The sequence below is a fragment of the Mustela erminea genome, chromosome 21 (assembly GCF_009829155.1).
Source record: "Mustela erminea isolate mMusErm1 chromosome 21, mMusErm1.Pri, whole genome shotgun sequence".
Classification (NCBI taxonomy): domain Eukaryota; kingdom Metazoa; phylum Chordata; class Mammalia; order Carnivora; family Mustelidae; genus Mustela; species Mustela erminea.
The window spans coordinates 25845789-25861454 of NC_045634.1; the positions used below are offsets into that span (position 1 = coordinate 25845789).

Genomic DNA, 15666 nt, shown 5'->3' on the forward strand with positions numbered 1-15666 from the left:
CTTGGGCACAGCTCAAGAGGAAACCCTGGGCTATCTGGAAATTACCCAACTCCCATGGAAACTCCCAGTTGACACCCCATTTGTAGACGCAGGAGGTGGTTCTGCAGAGCAGGTAGTGAAGACTGAGTGAAGAAGCCAGCCCGAAGAATTCCTCCCCTGCAAGGCGGCCAAGAGCCCAGGAATGTGGCTTCCTTCCCTATCGGAGTCCTCTGCTTCCCCAGGGGTGGGTGCTGACCCCTAACAGCCCAAGGCATGGTGGCCCTGCTTGGGCTCTAAGATGTGTGCTTTCTCCCAATCTCCTTAATAAACTGCTCCGTGAGATCTGAAGAAGAGGGCTTGGGTGCACTATTTCAGTATACTGAAAACCCATCTGGCCCAAACGCTATTTGATTTCATGCCACAGCCCAACTCAGGCAATTCTTATTTTTTGTCCTGGAAACAAGAAGTGTGAACCCAGAAGGAGGGGTGGAGGCGGCACGGGGCAGGAGGCAGGACGGTGGGGGAGGTGGTGGCAAGGGAGAATGATTGCTGAGACTAGGGTTGGGGATGGGCCAGTGAAGGCAGCTAGGTTGAGGGGCAGTAGATACTGACAGTGACCATCACTGGGCAGCAGCCCTGTCTGCCCCAAATGAGTGGTGTAAAGATAAACAAAGCTGGACAGTTACAGTGGTAAGGGCCGATTTTTATCAATGGTATGGACAGATATTAATCAGTGGTACGCCACTATAATAGGGAGAAGGCCAGTGTGAACTGAACGCAACTTCCATTTGCACAGAAGTAGCTGAGCATTTTAAAGGGAGAATGGGGCAACAGAGAGGGGGGTGAGCACAGCCCAGGAGAGTCAGGGAAGTGAAAAATCACAAGAAGTGAGAAGAGGGGGTTGGTCCATGTGAAACCCATCTGGGTTTGCTAGCTGGCACTTATCAAAGTTAGGCTCCTACCCACCCCCCCCCCCAGAGAAGGGGAAACAAGAGCCCCATCTTCAAGGGCTGGCTGGAGCAAACAGTATATTCTTCTGGCAGCCCTGAGCTTTCTCAGACAAGCACTTTGAGCAGGACTTAGGGTCACCCTGGGGATGTAGCCTTGAACTGTCAGAAACCATGTTAGTGTTTTGTTCAAGTCTTCATAGGCCAAGGTTGAGGACTAGTTGAGAAGACGGCTCAGAGGAGCCTGACAGGAGGGTGGGGGAAGACTTGACGTTTTTGTCCAGGAGAGAGTCCTTGTCACTGACCTGAGGTGGTCCCTTTCATGTTGAGTATCTTCAGTGGGGGATTTGTTTGTTTGTTTGAGATAGAGAGAGAGATAAAAAATGAGCAGGAGGCAGGAGGAGAGAAAGAGAGAATCCTAAGTAGGCGCCACAGTCCTCACAGAGCCCAAGGCAGGGTTCGATCGCATAAGCCTGAGATCATGACCTGAGCTGAAATCAAGAGTCAGACGCTTAACTGACTGAGCCACCCAGGCTCCCCCTCCGTCAGTGGCTTTTAAAGCAGCATTGCTTTCGATTCTGGGGATAGCCTCCCTAAAAACATACAGCTGATATTTAGGGCTGGGCTGTGCGGGGCACTCTGGCCACGTGGTATCTCCTCACTGCGGAAGCCTATCGGGCAGCGATGGCCCAGTTTCAGCCCATCTGGGAGTGCTCTGCACCGGGAGGACACCAGCCAACTCAGAGGGGCCATGGAAACAGTCTAGCTTTGTCATCAGAACTTCGTCAGGATTCGGATTCTGCCATTTGCTGTGGTTAAGCTTCCATTTGCTCACCCGTAAAACCAGGGAGGCCCCCGTCCCCACTTTGGGCTGCTGGATTAGACAGAATCGTTCTGTAAAGTGGGTAGCTTCTGGTGAGCATTCAATAATGCTCATTCCTTTCCTTCTCTTTTGAGAACAAAGTTCAGAAACTGCCGGATTTAATAAACGGGCTAAAGACCAAAATTCCCCTTGCAAGTCGGTTTTAACTCTGAAACAAAATGCATTATTATATTTACATTGCCAAGACCTCTCACAAATATTCATTGATGCTAAATATGGATGGTTCCCTACATATTTAAAACAAAAGCGCAGCAGCAAAAAACATTTTTTCCCCCTTTTTTTAACCAGCAGTTTCAAGGTGCAAGGTGTTCACAAGAGAGACACCTGTTCCCCCGAGGGCGCCCATGGTGAAGACTTCGTGGGGCGCAAACCCCAAGCGCCTGTCCTGAACTCTTGTCACCCTCACCTGGGCTTGCCCGTGGGAAAGAACACATTTCAGTGCCGTCCTCCTGCCGCGGACAAGTCGTTCCATTGATCTAAGCCTCTGTCCCCTCATCGGCGGAAGGGGTGAACCCCAGGACGTGCCTCCGAAGGTTCTTCAGAAGATCAACTGAGTAAACTCATGGGAAGTGCTTGCTGGAGTGTGTGCTGAGTACTGTCCCTAGAGCAAGCGCCCCTTTTCGCAAGCTCATCTAGGGGCTACGGGAGATGCCGCACGACGGCCACTCCAGGAACGTTTGTAGACTGGATCTCCCTTGCGACCGGAGGAAAGGGCCTCATCCCGCCATTACGACAGCCTTGCTTTACGGCGGCCGCCCTCTGCAAAGAGCCGTATTTTACGACAGTCACGCCAGACGATACCCACCGAAGAGGGCGGAACAGGTGTTCCGGTTGAAAGATTTCCTCGTGTTGAGTAGCGGTGGAGCTAGACGAAGCACCCTTCAAAAACAATGGTGTTCGCAGGCATAGATGCAGATTCTCTGATGGAAACCTACGCAGGAAGCCGCATGGGCTCTCAGGTCTCCGAGCTCTGAAGCATCCTAGAGTCCCAGCTCTGGTCTTGGCAAAACAGGGACTGAGCAGTGGATGGTACTCGAAAACCTAGATTCGCGAAGGAAATGTTGTATTTCATCTCCAGGAAGACGTGTTGTTGGAGGAAGGGTGAGATCCTAGAAAAATAATTACCCGTTATCGATACTCCTGCGAGGCATCAAGAAAGCGACAGGCTTTAGGTAAGCCTGGTGGGCTTCGAAAAATGAGAGGACGGCGACAGTGTTCTCGGGATCGTTAGCTCCTTCGTTCATTCGTTCACCGAACAGGACACCCACTGTGTGCCTGGCACAGTTCTAGGTACAGCAGGCACAGTTGGCATTCTGGCATACACCTGTTTTGCCAAAAGAATTCCAGAATATGAGGGTCAGGAAAGAATCAAGAAAAGGTGGGTGGAAAGGAAAATAAAAAGCAGTAGGAAAGCAGAAGGGGGAAAGAGATGAAGAAGCCCATGCTAGGACCTGGAGAAATCCACCACACGAATTCGGGGTGCCACCGGTGTCGCCATGGCTCCTGGTCTGGAAGGGCCGTCCTCGCAGTTCAAAGTGCATTTGATATTTTTGTGACATTTATATGTGACAGTGACAGAGCCTCTGTGTGGGTTGACTAAAATGCACTCGTGAACATCCAATACTGAGGAAATGACTCAGAAGGTCTTAGTATTCAATTTTCTCTTGAGTAGATCTACAAAAAAATCTAAATCTCTTACACGAGAAATGGAGTAAGGACTTCATTTGACCCTGTGGTGAATAAAGCAGAATATGGTAAAAAATCCAGAAAGTAGGTCCTATGTACATGGAAAATAGGGTGGAGAGAGGGTGATTTCTAGGAAAATCTGAAACATGGACATTGCTAGGACAGGTGAAGGTGAGATACCATGATAAGATAAATGCCCAAGTTGGCATGAAGCCTTGAATCAGTAGGAATTGGATGACCAAAGTTTCTGAACAGGGCATGGCTGCATGTGACAATGGTTAATTTGCCCACTCTGCCATTTTCTCAAGGCACCTGACTCCATCCACCTGACTTCCCAGAGGATTTTTCCCATCTTATCTCTACCAACATGTAAATCGTCTACTAGAATTCTGGTGGATGATGGAAAGGCCATCCCCCGTCCAGCATAGGAGAGCCAAGCCAGTGGGAAGGAGCTCAACCCAAGCTGCTGGCCTTCCCTGCCCCCTTGCCTGTCTCACCTGGGTGTGCCCCATATTCTCCCAAATCCTGCACCTGTCATACCTGTCCTCTCAGGTATCATCTGACCTGTCCTGGTGCAAATGTTGGAAAAGAAAAGTGTCCATTTCCTCTGATTCCAATCAAGATAATCAAGAATTTTTTGTAAAGATTGTTCAATAGAACAAGAAGGAAAATGGCGATAAAATCCAAGGGCTTAGAAATCGAGTGAGCATAAACCTCTCTGACATGCATCTAAATTCTCCACAGGCTGAGTTGGGCTCAGGTCACTGGCTCTAGGCTGTTGGAAACTACACTAAGTTCTTTGCCTTTTCAAGTACATTTAGCTGGCACCAATTGGACTTCTTTTTCTTTCAAAACCTGCCTGGAAAGTTAGAGAAATGGAAGTGGGGCACTCTTAGGGGTACACTGTGGTTTCTATCTCCCTTTGCCCTGGTTTTGCCTATTGGCTGAGGACAACCTCCTTTTACCTGCCCTACTTTTCCTACTCAGAGCAGGGTCTTTTGCCATGCCACCCACCCTTACCCCCAATGCCACCCATCCTTACCCCCAATCCCACCCAGAGTGACTGATAGATAGATGAGGGAAGATGTGGCAGCTGTTTGAATACTCATCGTAGCGATTCAGTAGAGACCTTGGAGAGAGAAGGGAGAATGGCTGGGAGTGTTGTCCTTAAGTAGATAAGAGGTCATGGGGTCCAGAACCAAGTGAGGCAGTAGCTCACAAGTGAAGTGGGTAGGAATGTGTATAGGGAAGAGAGAAGGCCGAGCTGGCTGGCATATTTGTGGAACTTTAATTCTGATAGCTTCTAATTTTACGATGAAATGATAAGCCTTGTCAGGGACTGGCGATGGTTGTAGAGGAGGTGCTGGTGGTCCATGGAGAGAGAAGGTATAAAGTCAAGAATGGGAGACTGATCAGATTAGGGAAAGGGTACAGAAAGTGCTCACTGGAGATTTATGGCCATGAATGAAAAGGACCAGTCAGTGTGGCTTTGGGATTTCCTCCAGGCCCATTCAGTTGCACAGTGTGTGGAGATTTGGGTTTAAATAGGGGCGTAGTTTTATCAAGTGAATGACAAAGCAAAGGAGGGTTGAGAGAGCTGGAAATGTATGCAAAGGAGGGATTGTCATGATTTCCCATGGGACTAAAGTCTGTGGAGGGAGGGCAGAAGGACAGCAGGGGCTGATGGATAGTGTAGAAAGGACCAGTGGGTTGAAGGACCTGACGGGGGCAAAGGGTTATATGAGTCACAGTTCTTTTCTAAGTAGGAAAGGTAAGAGTGGAGGTCCTTGAGCGGAGCAGACGGATCAAGGTTATGGAAAGGTGTCAGTTATTACTAATGACATGCTTGTGGCTCAGGGTGTGGTCATGAAAGTGGCTGAGGCAGGGCCAGGGGGATGATCATTAGAGAAGTAAGTTCCACGAACTGAGGGGACTCCAGTTGGAAGAATCATCTAAATCATTGGTTGGCAAAGTATGGCCCCTGACCAAATCCACCCTGCTACCCATTTTTAAAATAAAGTTTTTTGGGACCACGGACATGCCCATTCGTTTATGTATTTTATATGGCTGCCTGGACAAAAATACTTACTATCCAGCCCTTTGCAGAAAAAGTTTGCCCATCTCTGGTCTAAGTGGATCTTGAATCGCCATTGTTTATCATTTTAGGAGAACAAGCAATGTCCTAGAATCAAATAATTTAAATCAATGTAGTTTCCTCTAATAAATATTCATGGTGTAATGGTTATAAGCCAGTTGCTCTTGAAACTATGAAAACAAGCTTTTCAATATTACAGAAAAGCTCTTTGCTCTTCTTTATAAACAAATAGTTCAGCTTTACGATGACAAGATGCAGAATAAATATCCGTTTAACTCAAATGATATGCTTATAGAATTGTACATATTCACTAAACATTACCCTATTTTAATTATAAGATGGATAAACTGTCTGCTCTATTTAGCTGATTCAGGAATAAAGTGCTTTTAATGTCCGTTTCTGTATTGGTTACGAGTTCTGGTTGTGTTCTGTCATTCCAACTGGGTCAATTCTGGACCTAATTAAATACTGTGGGGCCAACATGTAAATGTTCTGTCCTTTCAGAGCACCTTTGCTCCATTTCTGAAAGAGTAAAGCAATGGTAGTTCTTTAAACAGATCTTACCTGGTAATTTCTTCTGAGTACGCCCCCCTGCTATTGTCAAAACTGTGACCCTATTATTCATTTTCTTCGTAGCAATTATGCAATTATGTGCCAAAACAAGCCAGATAGAATAGTTTTACTCACTGTGAGAATTTTCACTCACATTTCCTGATTCTTATTGGTATGTGAGATTTTAGATACAATTTTTATTAGTAGTATATTTTTTCATGGTGTAACTTTTCTTTCAAGTATATATTCAACACATCCTTTTAGACTTACTTCTTTTTTTTTAATTTTTAAAAAAGATTTTATTTATTTATTTGACAGACAGATCACAAGTAGGCAGAGAGGCAGGCAGAGAGAGAGAAGGGGAAGCAGACTCCGTGCTGAGCAGAGAGCCCGATGCTGGGCTTGATCCCAGGACCCTGGGATCATGACCTGAGCTGAAGACAGAGGCTTTAACCCACTGAGCCACCCAGGGGCCCCATAAGTCTTATTCCTATGAGTGAAGTAATAATATACCTACTCATTTCTTTTGTATCATAACTTCTCCATTCTTGAGTCACCCCTTTTAAGAAAGGACCTGAGTAATTTTTCTGTGGGTCCTGTATTTGTTAGTCCTTGCAGATGTGATAATACCTTTTTGTTGTTTTCTCACATGAGTAACACTCTTGGCTTGCGATAGGATTCTTGAGTCATACTTGTTACGTTTCAGACCCCTAGATGTCGTTCTGTGGCGCCTTCTGGGAATTCCTGTTATGGAGCCAAAATCCAAAGCCACGCTGATTGTACATTTTTCTCTACAGATAACTTTGAACAAGTCTGATTATTTATTTTGTAAATTCAGGCATTTCTTAAGGAAATATCCAGGGGCTGGACTCTAATTTTTCTTGGCAAAGGATGTAATTTTACTTTTTTAGACTTAGGTATTGTTTGTTTCAGGAAGTTGTCCTTTTATCTCCATTGTTTTTGTCCAGTGGCTGTGAGTTCTCCATCAGAAATGCCAGCTCTCCAGAAAATAGTTCTGTGTTCTCGGTTATCTTTCCTGTGTTTTTGATCTCTGCATCCTGGGAGCTTGCCCTCTGCCTCTTTAAACAGCCAGTTTGTCTCCATTATCCTCCGGAATTAAGACCCTCTACCTTTTTGTTTCCTCTATGGTCTCTTATAGTCCATTCTCTATGTGGTAGTAATTAATATATATATTTAAGTATATTTATGTATATGTGTGTATGTATATATGCAAATAAACACATATAAATATATATAAACACACACACACACACACACACACACACATAAATATTCACAATCAGTAACTGTCTTTCGTACTTAAAATCCAAAGTGCTCTTCCTGGCCATAAAGGTCCTAGCTGGCTGACCCCTGCTTATGTTTCCTAATTCATCTTCTACCGTTCACCAGGCACACTGCTCTTTTTTCCGTTCCTCAAGCACACAGAACTCTTTTTTTCGCCTTAAGGCAAGCTGCTTTCTCTGCCAGTAATGCTCTTTCCTTGCTCTTTTCAAAGCTAGCTCAGAGTAAATCCTACCCCATTACAGAAACCTTCCCTGATGCCTTTATCTAAGTAGGTGCCCCCACCCCATAATTCCCTAAATCAGCACCCTGTGCATCTTCTTGATAGCAGTTACCGCATTTTAAACCATTTATTACTTTTTCGCCTGTGAATTTCACCAAAGTCTGAGCTGCCTCAAAAGTGGCCTCATGTCTGTCTCACCCAGCTCTGTGTTCTCCGCTTCTAACACCATGCTTGGCTTGTGATGGGTTCTTCATTGTCTGTGGAAAGCATTAATTTATCCCATATCCCTCAATTTTCATCTCCACTTATTCTTTCTTTATGTTTTGTTTTGTTTTTGCTTTTGCTAAATAGAGACAGTATCTTTTTATATCCTACAGAGGATGCCAGTTCATGGAACCTTCTGGATTTTACTCTAGGTTATTTACTATTTTTAGAGATACTCTTCTACTGGATCATCAAGATGCATTCCCTTTCCTGTTTTTTTTGTGGTTTTTACAATTAGCTCTTCCTCTTAGGGTCCCTTCCCCCCCATTTACTCATCCTTGAATGATACAGGTGTCGCATAGAGGCAGTATTTGTTAAGAGACAGGGCAAGCTGATTGTGGTCACTCCTAGCTGTGTGCAGTCTTGTTCTTCGAGGACTACCCAGAGGCCAGAGGACAAATAAGTTCCTGTTCCCAGTTCCGGGCAGATGGTCACCTATAAAAGCTCTGTTTTACCAACCTGCCAGAGTCTCCTGTCTGATTCGTTCTCTGATACTGTATTCTGAGTCCAAGGAGTGCCTGACGACCTGAGGTTTCTCCGTCCTGCTAAACAGGTTTCTTTCCCAGTCTTTTATTACTTACGGAACATGTGGGGACGGTTTTCCCTCCAATATGACGAGCTACCCCCACCCCCGTTCATTCTCCTTTCTGCACAGTTTGGGCTTTTCTCACTTCCTATGTCCGAATGAAGCTAGATTAAAAGAGGAATGGATGGGAACTGGAATGACCAAGAGGAGCTGTGTATCACCAAGAGTACCACGTGTGTACTTTTCTGGTTATTTTCAGAGCTCGGATCCCGGGTCCTGCAGGGATGTATGAAGTATCTTCCAACCGTTTTGAGTGGTCTCAGTTTCCCGAAGTGAAACCTTGGATATGTACTTGCCTTGACGAGAAGCCTGTTGGTAGGTGTTTTTTCCATCCAGTTCCCTCTGCGGGATAGTTAATGGGTCTGTCTGTATCTGCCCTGAGGTTGTGCAAGCCTGGTTTTTGGTGACGGTGGGAGTTTTTCTTTTTGTTTTTCCCTGGGAGGCTGAGAAAAGTTGCCGGTCGATTTCATTAAAACCTCCCAATTTACTGTTTTTGTGTTCCACACAGGTGATTTTCCTCAAAGCAACATAAATAATAACGACTAAAAATGTGCTTTTTCCACCCCTCAACCTGTATGTTAGAACTAGCGCTAAAGGAAACCAGAAGAGAACTGTTATATTTTCGTATTTGGTTAGGACTATTTAAAGCCTCTCTTCCTCTTAGCTACAATAGACTCTTGTTTTCCTTTGTGCTTTCTGTCCTAATTTAGCCAGGAACAGCAGCGAATGACATTTCTCTTTAAATTTAATCTCTCTCTTTCTTTTCTGTTTTCAACTATATGTGAACAGATGTGGGCTAGAGAAACATAGAATTAAATACCTTGAATGGGTCAATAAAAGAGCTATTTTGTGTTTTGGGGGTTTTTGGTGGTTATTATGGGGAAAACGGAGCCAGAGGAGTTACAAAGCATGTATTTATCACCAGCAACAGGGAAAAATTTAAATAAATATTTTAAAATATTTTATTATATAAAATTTATATTTAGCATATTACATACAAACATAGAACATACTTAATAGATATTTTATATATAATTGGGGTTACAAAGCATTTATTTGTCACTTAACAGCAGAAAGAATTTTAAATACATAATATATAAATGCGATAAGTACATATTTTATGTATTAAAATACATTTAAATATATAATGAATATAATTACACCAATATATATTAAGTATATTTTACATTTTATTTACATAATATAAAATATATGCTTTATATGTTAGAATACATTTTAAATATATATTTAAAATTCTGTGTTTCTTGGGTAAATGCATGTTTTGTAACTTCTCTGGTTCGGTGTTATTTTATACATGCACACACATATGCGGAAACATATATATTGTATTTACTTTTTTTTTTAAAAGATTTTATTTATTTATTTGACAGACAGATCACAAGTAGGCAGAGAGGCAGGCAGAGAGAGAGATGAGGAAGCAGGCTCCCTGCTGAGCAGAGAGCCTGATGCGGGGCTCCATCCCAGGACCCTGGGATCATGACCTGAGCCAAAGGCAGAGGCTTAACCCATTGAGCCACCAAGGTTTCCCTATTATATTTACTTTTAAGACAATAATTTAAGGACCAAAATGGAAAGGTTTAACTCATGGGGCACTACAGAGTATAGACTGTACATCGGTATACAATTTGGATGAGAGCCAGTGGAATTGGTGAGCAAATCCTTGCATTAAGTCTTTGATATCTTCAAGCTAAGGTCATTTGAGCTGAAAGCCAGTTGGTAACTGAAGGATCAGGACTTTATTTTGAAAACAGAGCTCCGCCTAGTGGTCACTCATAGGCTGACTCTGAAAGTTGAGCTCTACAAACTTGGCCGGGTTCAGGGGAGCATCTCCCAGTTTGTTTTCTTTCTGCATTTATTTTCTACCCCTCTGCTTGAGCTAGATTTCAGCTTCTGCTCACCCCCTGGGTCAGGGGCCTTGTGAGTCATTCTTACACGTGGATGATGGTGACACACCCTTTCCTAGCGTGCGATCAGATAGAAGGCTGAAGGGTCACAGCTGGCGTTGGGGGCCGTTTGATGGTTATGGAGACAGCTGGAGGCTGGCATTGGGAAGATCATGGGGCTGAGGCCCCCAGGAGACAGACGCAGGTCTTGGCCTTGGCTGTATTGTTAACTGGTACGCTGGTTTCCCACTGCAGGCTTCGAGCCTTCGTCTGTGTAGCCAGAGGCCTGAGGAAGACCACTCTTCAGGGCCCAGACAGTTCTGAGATTCTGTGGTTCAGGACAGTGTTTCAGGAGGAAGAGGGATGGCATCTGCCATTTCTCGTAGAGGCCTTCTTCCAGGGGTTTGGCCCTCTCTGAAGTCAAGTCAGATGGCTGGCCTGGGGCCCCGAGAGAAGCCAACGCAAGCACCAGCTGCGGGACAGCTCCAGTCACTTTAGTGAGGGCGTGTCCATGTCCTCCTCACGGGGGGAGTTTGCTGATGGAAGGAGTCTTGGAAGAAGTACTCAAAGGGGAGGAAGCAGCCTTTAAAATGGGCAAGCACTGGGCACCTGGGTGGCTCAGTTGGTTAAGCAACTGCCTTGGGCTTAGGTCATGATCCTGGAGTCCCAGGATCAAGTCCCATATCAGGCTCCCTGCCTGCCTCTCCCTCTGATCCTACCCCCTCTCCTGCTCTCTCTCTCAAGTAAATAAATAAAATCTTAAAAAAAAAAATGGGCAAGCACAATGAGGGACTGTGCTTTAAATCTATCAAATTAACAAAGAGTGTTTTTTTTTTTTTTTAAATTCTGCTCATTGCAGGCAAGGCTTTGGTGAGATGAGCAAGCTGATGGGAATGTGAACAGGTTGACCTTTGTGTCAACAATTTGTTGCAATTTAGCAACATTGAGAGCTTTAAAAAAATGATCATTATCCTCAGCCCTCCATTAGGTTAGAGAAAAAACTAGAAACAACGAAACGGTTTAGCTTTAGAGAAGAGGTTGAATAGGGCAGCCTTCAGTTGTTATATTTGTACTTGTTTTGCCACCAAGTCTTTCTTTAAGTGCAATATTAGATGAAAGTCTAAAATGCAAAATGGATTGATGTGGAGGATTGGGGTTCTGCTTCTGGTCCCCCACCTGGATGGGAGGACTAGGTCAGTCCTTGCTCTCTCTCCACTGCGACAGCTCCCGGGGCACTTCCCTGGCAAAAGCAGGGCTCTGTGGCATAGCTCAAAGCCACTGAGTCAGTCACAGGACAGGAATTGCATTTCCCTCTGACTGGTAGAATTCTGGATGATTCTTTTCCCAATATTTTTACTTTTCCATACTTGGCTAATTCTTCATCATGGTCCTTTTTTTTTTTTGCCACTAAATATTTATGTTAAGATATTAAAAATGTCAGTTTATTATTTTAGAGTTGTACCCATAATTGTCATAGGAACTACATGTCAACCTGGCCAGCATAGTCTTTCTTCTTGGCAGATCTTCAGGCTTATTTGGGAACCTCAGTAAAAAGAAGATCAGGTTTAAGAAAATAAAAGCCACTCAAAATCCCATCACCTAGAGAAAACTACTGTTAGTATTTTTAGTGTATTTCCTTTCAGATGTTTTCTATGTGATATGTGTACATATATATACAGTATATAGGTATTATTAAATATATACCAAATGTATCATACAATGTAGCTTACATATGGCATTTTTTATTATAAACAGTTTCACCTCCTATTTATTTTTGTAAACGTTATAAATTCCCCAAACGTGAGGTTTTGAAAACATGCTGTTTAATAGTTTCTCAATAATCAATTCTATTGACAAAACAATTTTATAAGCAATGTTTTTGCTGTGATAGCACTCATGTGACTATATTGTCCATTTATCTTTTCTGTATCTAATTCTTTCTTTAAATTAGATTCCTAGTAGGGGCCAAAGATTCTGAATGTTTTCCAGGCTCAAGAAGTGCATCGCTAAATTTCCCTCCCATCATGATTATGACACAACACTTAGAAAAAGTCCTCCCAAAAAGTGAGTGACCCAGTAACCTTTATTTTGGTAGTGATCCATTGATTTAGGATTAGAAATTTATGTACAATGTAGCCTGCTCATTAGGGAATAAGTGTATTTATTTAGATAATAATTAAAAGTCTGCTACAGAAATTTACATGTAAATGTTTTTTATTTGTTCAAATTGAGCTCTAATCTCTTGCATGTTAAGGAGTCCTTTTTCCTTTGTCAGTTTATAGTCCATTAACATTACGTAGTTAAAGCAAATTGCTGGTTTTCTGTTTTCTGTGACTAGCCTCAGTTAAGCCAAGACTGACAGCATTCAGCTTTGGACGGAGAATAAAGGCAAAAGCAACAAGCAAACCAGCCATCCCCACACTCACTGAAAGCAGTCAGTCCTCTGCTTCACGAAACACCGAGAGCTGCTCTGTCTCCGACTGCCCATTCTCAGAAGCTGGCCTCTCCTTTGCTTCACAAACGAGACGCAGGCTTTGCTCCCTGGACCCTTTGCTCCCGGGACACTGTGCTCCTTCCCTGGAATCCCGAGTGTGTCCTTGTTGATGGAGCATTTTCCCCTCATTGTAGAGCTGACAGGAGAATGTCCTTACGTCGGTACACTCAGATATGACATGCTGGCAGCGAGTCCTGCTTTGCGTAAAAACCTACGTGTACCTACATGCCAGTTTTTAGAAAGTGACTTAGTAAGAATGTCTCAAGGGCAGGAATTCCCCGATCCTAGTACAGTGTCTGGCACAGGGGACGGGCTCAATAAAAAAATTGTTGAATTGAGAACTGGGAATGTAAAGGTGGGTAGCATTATAGGAATAGTTTATATTGATTCTTCATTTTTCTAAAATAATTCTAAAATAATTGGAAAAAAATAACTTGGAGAAAATGAAGCTTTTTGTCTTGAATTTTGGAGAACTTTTTTGGTTTTTCGTTTTTTTTTAATGGCAGCTTTGCTGGCTATCTTTACTGATGCCACTAGTTTTAAATGTCAGTAAAAATTTAAACAGTATAATGATAGCACTTTACACTGGTAGTTTACAAGGATTCTCTCATGTATATTATCTCATTTAATTCTCAATTAATTAGTTAAAACATCTCATATTAATTAAATCACAAAACTGTACATTTAGTATTAGTGCACTTGCTTATTTCTATTTTATAGCTTAAAAAAATAGATATCTAGAGAGATTGAATAGCTTACTCACATAAGTATCCAGGCTGGGAGTCACTTTTTCCCTCACCATGAAGCCCTATAAACATTTGAGATAAACTTGATTTTGTAAGTACAGAGTCACATCGTTGGCAGGTACAGGGAAGTTGTAAGAACGTCTCCTCGCTGGTTGTAAAAAGTAGAGAAACTGCAACACTCAGAAAATCACAGGAGTCCACTTAGCTCACAGGAGCTCCTACTCTGTTTTTCAGTGTCCCTGCCTGTTCGCCCCTGTGAGGAACAGTTTAAAAGTTGGAGAGTCCACACAACCCAGATCCCAGGTCATGTGTTGGGAGGCAAAGCCTCTCCCAATGCCCTTTCCTTTCTCTTCTGCTTGGCTGGTCCTTAATATCATGATGTGAAAGGCCCCAGCATCGCAGTTACGGAGGGAGAGCTGGACGTATTCTTCTAGAAGGTAAGCAACTCTGTGATATCTTGCTGGAACTCGGGCACTTTCTTAGTGGGGTGACTGCGCTGGCTCATGCTGGCAGCGAGCAGTGAGTCTGTCACTGACCGTTTTTGTACTTTTTGGAGCCAGCTGTCAAATACAGCTGCTGTTAAATACTGCAGCGTCAAACAATGTTGTAATCCCCGCAGCTCTGTGAGGACGGTCGGCACTGGAGCAGTCAGGGGCACTGAAGCTGAGAGAAGTTTCTGCTTAGACTTTCTGAATCTAATTTGTACAAGGAAGAGAAACAGTTTGATGGTAGATCACCTATTAGATTTAGTGACAATAAATTTATCGGGAAAAAGAATTAGTAGCTTTCTACTAGCAATTTATTGGGAAATTGATCAAATGGTGGTGGAAACGCAGCCGCAGCCTGGCTAAGGATACAGGATTTGGGCAAAAACCAACAAAAGTGTTCTCTGAGAATCAGTTGAACAGATGGAATTTTCAGTGAAGAATAGTGTATATTTTAGTATTATCCGTAGATTGCATACTACACAAACTTTGTATCAGGTGTGTGTGTGCCGTCCGTGTCATCAGTACATACCCATGTATGTGTCTGTAGTGAGACCTGCTTTTAAACACTTAGTAGCACATGACTGCCTTTGAGAACGAGAGGGGGTGCTGGTAATACAGATGCAGGAACAACAGGTGAGTCAGGACAAACACACCCCCCTCTCTGCATCAAACCTTCCAGGTTTCCAGACTGTCTCTGCCCAGAGGCTCTGCATCATCCTCCAAAAAGACTTTCTCTCCGTAAGCACATTGGCCCCCAGGGGATCACAGGAACTTTACTTCCTGAAAGACTTGCTTCCTCTGGCTTGATCCTTTCTCCAAGCCTTTCATTTTAGAACCACTTCTGGTGCTTAGTAGCTCTGATAGGAGAGTCTCTTCATGTCCGGTGGATCTTATTTTTCTTACTGCAGAATGGGCCCAATAGCACCACCTGCAGGGTGGTAAAGTTAGAAATAGTACATGTAAAGGGCTTTAATATGTTTGTCACAAAGTAGATGCTCAGTGAATGGTATTATTTTTCTTACTATGACTACTTGTATTATGATTATTATTACTCTTTTGTCTGATGCTCTTGCCTCAGACTCCATATGTTGGACATACTTCCATTAGCTAAAGCTTCTGGACTTTGATGATTCTGAGCTCTCTAATCTACCCTAAAAGCTGAGGGCTGCTTTCCCCCTTTCCTTGCCTAGTCCTGGTTTGTGGGGTGGTGGTTGCCCTTCAATAGACGGCTGGATGAGGAAGATGCGGTCCATATACACAATGGAGTATGATGCCTCCATCAGAAAGAATGAATACCCCACTTTTGTGTCAACATGGATGGGACTGGTGGAGATTATGCTGAGTGAAATAAGTCAAGCAGAGAGTCAATTACATGGTTTCATTTACTTGCCGAGCATAAGGAATAACACGGAAGACATTAGGAGAAGGAAAGAAGTGAATTTGGGGAAATCGGAGGGGGAGACAAATCATGAGAGACTGTGGACTCTGAGAAACAAACTGAGGGTTTTGGAGGGGCG

At 43.5% G+C, this 15666-nt stretch overlaps 1 long non-coding RNA gene across 2 annotated transcripts; it reads left to right on the forward strand.

Annotated features, from left to right (window-relative positions):
* Positions 1-8331: 8331 nt before the first annotated feature.
* LOC116581944 lies at positions 8332-14291 on the forward strand. Of its 2 annotated transcripts, XR_004282310.1 has the most exons (4): positions 8332-8484; positions 8717-8832; positions 12373-12485; positions 13896-14291. It is a non-coding gene; the product is annotated as an uncharacterized LOC116581944 (long non-coding RNA). The 2 variants fall into 2 exon arrangements; XR_004282311.1 differs by lacking the exon at positions 12373-12485.
* Positions 14292-15666: the final 1375 nt, after the last annotated feature.